Source organism: Phocoena sinus, chromosome 15, assembly GCF_008692025.1.
Source record: "Phocoena sinus isolate mPhoSin1 chromosome 15, mPhoSin1.pri, whole genome shotgun sequence".
NCBI lineage: Eukaryota > Metazoa > Chordata > Mammalia > Artiodactyla > Phocoenidae > Phocoena > Phocoena sinus.
The window spans coordinates 82,231,540-82,237,009 of record NC_045777.1 but is presented as its reverse complement, the minus strand read 5'-3'; the positions used below and the strand labels follow the sequence as shown (position 1 = coordinate 82,237,009).

The window sequence follows — 5,470 nt, the reverse complement described above, 5'->3', positions numbered from 1 at the left end:
TACCGTTTGCATTTTTAGTAGGAAAAGATGGGTAAATTCTTTGTTATACTAGTTAGTTTTTAGGGTAGAACCTTAGATTCTTAGTTTCTTATATTGAGCCATCTTGTACAACCTTTACCCAAAAGAACCGGTTCTCGAATGCTGTTTTAGCCGTGCAGGACTTCGGCAGAGGAGGCCTGCTTGCATACAGGCAGCAGAGAAACCCGCCTCCAATGAGCAGCCAGGGAGCCCCTGCCCGTGCCCGTGGCAGGCGTGTGCAGGGGAGTGTGCAGTGGGAGAGAAAAAGCACAAGTTGTCATTTTGGTTTAGAGATTATTGTACCCAAACTAAGTCATCTTCATCATAATTAGACACAAAGTTTGACATTTCAAGGCTGAGACTCTTGAGAGGCGCAAATAAATGAATACAGCGTAGCCTAGAGCATGGCTGTGTGCCCAGAAGCGGAGCAGTGATTCCAACACAACTCTGGTAGTTAGGACAACGCTGGTAATAGCACTTCTCAAAGGACATCGTGATATTCTTAAAAGAGTAAATTTGCCCTTTTGCTAACCCATGGGAAGCATTACTTCCCTCCAGGAGAGAATCCCAGCACCTGGACACCTGCCTCTTTCCGTTTGCTGTGGCATCCTCCCTGCCCGCCCCCCAGCAATGGCAGGAGCTCCTTTGTGTACACGTGTTTGTACCAGTACATCGGCAAGGCTGTCGTGACAGAACAAGGATAGACAAGAGCAGGCCAAGAAACAGGAATTAGCTACCAATTTCTTTTTAGTTTCATTAAATCACATGGTTTGGGAGCAATTCCAGAGGATTTTAGAGAAACAATGTATTCTGTGAAAGAAACAAATTTACTAACTTGGCCTCCAAGAACTTAAGCCTAGAGTCATCTTTTTTCTTTTTTTAACTTGGGCCATCTCACGTCCATGGAAGAAGGCCCATCCCTGTCGTGGCAGCCAGAAACCCGCAGTGCTGGGGTCTGAGATGGTGGAAGGTCCCTTCTCATCTCGCCCTGCTTGTGAGACTCCGAGCAGTCCTCGGTCCACAATCGCTACCGATTTGGAGGGACAGTGGCCAAAGCCCTTTGATTGGAGGCTTTGGTGTCAGGTCATAGTTCTGCCAAGCTGCGTAGCCTTGAGCAACATAGTTAACATCTCTGAGCCTCACTGTCTTCACCTGTAAAATGGGAGTAGTAAAGGGTTAGCAGTTCCTGTTATTCAGTAAAGCCAAGGTTTGCCTTCAGGCTTGGCATTGGCCCTATACTAGGCCCCCGGAGACCCTTAATAGCAGAGTGGGGTAGGGTGGGAAGTGGTGTAAGAAGGATTCTGCTAACCAAAAAAAGTTTTTTCTAGAATATGCTGAGAAAACTGGGGTTGGCCTCAGAACCCAGATTGATTGCTTGGGCATGGCCCCTTCAGTTTGACCCAACAGTCACACAAGTGGTTTAGTTCTCATGTGTGCCCAGTGAGGCAGTGATGCGAAGGCCTAGGGTTCCCTCAGGTGCCTGCGATGTCGGTGAGGCCATTAAGCTACCCCACGCGGGATAGTACAGTTGGTCTATACATTATAAAGGTATGTGAGTTATGTGTGTGTCTAATTCAAATATTAGGTGTGGTAGGTAGACTACTGGCCCCCCAAAGATGTCCCTGCCCTAATCCCCAGAACCTGTGAGCTTTGCAGATGGGATTAAGTTAAAGATCTTGAGCTGGGGAAGCTGAGCCTAGATTATCAGGTGAGCCCAGTGTAATCACAAGAATCCTTAAAGGAGGGAGGTGGGCGGGGGAGAGTCTGAGCAAATGAGGGGGTAGAATCACAGATTGGGGTGGGAGAAGGCCAAGGCCTCTAAAAGCTGCAAGAAGGAACCTGGTTCTCCCCTGGAGCCTCCAGAAGAAACAGCACCCCGCCAGCACCCTCCAGCGACTGATGTGGGCTGTGAAGATCTGACCTCCAGCGCTGTAAGAGAAGACACTTGCGTTGTCTCAAGCCACCCGCTCTGTGGTGAGTTGCTCCAGCAGTAACAGGAAATGAATCCACTAGGTCCATTCAGAAAAGGGGAGGAGGGACTTCCCTGGCAGTCCAGTTGTTAGGACTCTGTGCTTCCATTGCAGGGGGCATGGGTTCGATCCCTGGTCGGGGAACTAGGCTCCCACAAGCCACTCAGCACGGCAGGAAAAAAAAAAAAAAAAAAAAGGAAATACGGTCTGGAGCTGAGTTTTTCAAACTGAGGGTCAGAGCCCATTTGTAGGTTGTAAAATCACCGCTGGTACTTAGAGGAGAAAACAACATTCTGCGTTGTGTGTAGTAAGTTCTGCTTCATGGTACTTCTGTTTCAGATACACAGGGGGCTGTGGACTAGGCCGCAACATATGTCTGTGGGGGTCATGGTCAAAAACAGTTTGAAAGCTACTAAGGTAGAGGAGCCAGTCACCTGAGTGGGGCTTGATGAGGAAGGATGGGCAGATCCAACACAGCAAGAATGTGTGCCATGCACACAAGGTCACTGTGCCGGGCACAAAGGGAAGCAGCTGATATGCAGGAACTCCTCACAGCAACCCTGCAGGGTTAGAACTGTGACTGCCATATCTTAGAGATGACAAAACTCAAGTTCAGAGAGGGAGGGCAGCCTGTATCAAGGCAGCCTCTCCAGAGCCCCAGGGGTAACCGCCAAGCACGCTCCCTGCTGGGTGGTGACAGGCAGGGGAGATGCCTAGCGACCCAGCCCAGTTCTGTCACCATACTCAGAAGCAGGGTGATGTCATTGGAACCAGGAGGGGACCCCCCGGCGATACCTGTGGGGTCTCCTGGTAGACCTCGGTTTCTCAGTTGAGCCTTGTGGCTTGGAAGGGGTGTGAGCAGGCCCCGGCTGAGGAGTGCTGTGTGTGTTCCAGACCTCCATGTGTGTGTGGCCTTGGAAGGAGGCCCAGGGTCTCCCCTCTTCCCTCCTGGTACCGGGTGTCAATTCTTTGATCTCAGGGGGAGACCTATGGTCCCCATTCGGGGGTGGGCAGGGGCTGAGACAGGAGATAGCGCTGCGTGCTTCTGGAAGGTTTTCCTCCCTGGTTTCCTGCTGCCTTGGCCAGCCCACCACCTCCTGAGTCCAGAAGCCTGAAGCTAGGCTGCCATCTTGTGACCAGGAGGCAGTAAGGCCAGTGCAGCAAGAAGGAAGGAGCAGAGAGCCAGGAAGGACCTTGATGGCCCTGAAACGCTGCACCAGACCCTAACTGACGGCCCTCCTCAAGTCAGCCAGCCCTGAGGAGTCAGCCTGGGTGTATGTTTGCCTCCTGGGAATCCTGGGAAGGCGGGGAAGAAGGTAGAGTGTAGGACCTTCATCCCAGGGCACCAGGGGAGGCAGATTCCGGGCAGAAACAGAAAGCTCTCTGAGCTGTTCTTTGAGCTCCAGATGAAATTCTTACACCACCAGGTTCTCCTCACCCAAGGACTTGCTCCACTTAAGGCTTAGAAGACTGTTCCCCAAGGGAGCCATTTCAAATAACACCCCTGTCGCTTCCCAGCTTGAGGCGTGTTTCCCATCTACTGGGTCTTCCCACAGTGACCGCAGGCCTGTGAGGTGGCCGGGCAGTGCTTGTTAGGAATTAGCCTCACTTTACAGATACAGAAACCCAGGCACTGCAAGAAGATTCAAGTTACACTACAGGTTAAGTGGCAGAGCCGGAAGTGGGTTCAAGTTTCTAACCCCACTGGTTTGTTCATTCATCGATTCATTCAGCAAATACACACTGAGTGCTCCTGGCTGCCAGGCACTGATCTCGGCGCCGGGGAGAGCAGAGTGAATAATACAAATATGGTTTCCGCTCGCACTAAGCTTGAGTCTTAGCAAAGTAGCTCAGTTTCGTGAGGAAGAGGGAGTCCTCAGGTATGCATATTTGTTAGGATGCTTTTAGGAATGAGTAACAGAAAAGCAACTCAAACCAACTTAAAAAGTAGATTCCTTGGCTCACGTACCTGAAGAAACCCCCGGAGGCAGGTTGGGCTCAGGCTGCCAGTCAGAGGTTGACCAGGGCTCTGGTCATTTCCTGAGATTCTCTCCATCACGCTCCCCCCCCACCCCGGGTTGTCGGGCTTCCCTGTGGCTCTTCCAGTTGCATGTTCAAATTCCAGAAGGCGCTGCTTTCCCCTCTATCTTCATCCGAGATCCTGGGCTTTGCTTTGACCCACCGTCTCAGGTCACAAGTCCAGGAGGTGGGGTGGGGAGACCACACGCCGATTGGGTGACAGCACTCAGGGGCCGCCATCAGAGATGGGGCTCAGTCCCACCTGGGATGGTTCCCTGGGCATCTGCAAAGCTGCGGAGGGGTAAATGGAAGGCAGGGACACAAATGTCACCTCAGCATTAAACTGCACTTGTCCTTACGGGATGGGGGTGGCCAGTACAGACCATCTGAAACTTTTTTCTGATTAAAGCCATCACTTGGATTTGCCAAGGCTGGATGGGGGGCCCTGCTGACAGCTACTCAGTGTCTCCTCAGAGCCAGGAAGGCCAGGGTCCTACTAATTTAAGCTGAAGTTTCCCAAGCACCCTGTGTGCTCACCTCAAAGTGCTCCTCACCTTTGGTCACCTTTCATTCTCCTGGCTGCCCACAAGTGTGGAATTGTGTAATGGGAGCCATGACTGGTGAGCACAGGATCCTGTTGAGGAGGGGGGTCAGGGACAGAGTGACCTAAGAGACACTCACTCATGTCCTGCAGGATAAAGGGAAGTGGGCCAGGTGGGGACAGGGTGGGACAAGTGTTCCAGACAGAAAGAACAGCATGGCTCAAAGCGGGGAGACCTGACAGGGTGGGTGCCCGGCCCCGGACCTCCTGAGACCCACGAAGACCCCACGCCCATCCGTGATGCTGCTCAGTGCCTGGCTGACCAGCTGAGCTGAATCGTAGCGGGAGGGACCACCTGGCCACATCTCCATTGATGAGGCAGAGGGCAGGGATGGAGAGACCTACGGGCCTACCTGGCCCAAGACCCACATACAGGCGTCTGCCAGGCCGCTGGGTAACTTAAGGGTCGGAGGCGGTCTGCGGTGGAAAGAGGGGCAGGAAGTCGGCACTGAGAAGGAACTGGACCAGCCGGGGGTTGGCGGCCCCGTTTTGAAGCGAGGACCCCGGCGGCGGGCGGGCTGCCTCGGCTCCCCTGACTGCCCACACCCCGCACATTCGGCGCCCAGCGGGCATCCGATCGCGAATGTAGGGGTGGTCCCCGCGCGGCCGGGGCCCGAGGCCGGGAGAGGCAGCTAAGCTGCTGGGTCACCGGCGCAACCCACGGCCGCTCGCGGAGATGGGGGCTGTGCGCGCTGCGGGGCTCGGGTTCCCTCCCGGGCGGTGTCCCCCTTGCCGAGCCTCAGTCTCCCCGCACGCCAGGGGGCGAGGGGCGGACGCCTTCAGGGCGCCCCGGGTCAGCTCGGCCCCAGCCCCGGGGGGTGGGCGGGACCAGGGCTCTCCAACCGCTAGCCGCCTGCCCGGG

The 5,470-nt window shown here is 54.3% G+C and overlaps 1 long non-coding RNA gene across 1 annotated transcript; it reads right to left on the bottom strand.

Annotated features, from left to right (window-relative positions):
• Window positions 1–637: 637 nt before the first annotated feature.
• Window positions 638–5,326, bottom strand: LOC116739622. Its single transcript, XR_004345657.1, has 5 exons — window positions 4,962–5,326; window positions 4,562–4,641; window positions 3,958–4,298; window positions 1,858–1,947; window positions 638–1,170 (listed from the first exon to the last, which is right to left on the bottom strand). It is a non-coding gene; the product is annotated as an uncharacterized LOC116739622 (long non-coding RNA).
• Between the last annotated feature and the right edge of the window lie 144 nt (window positions 5,327–5,470).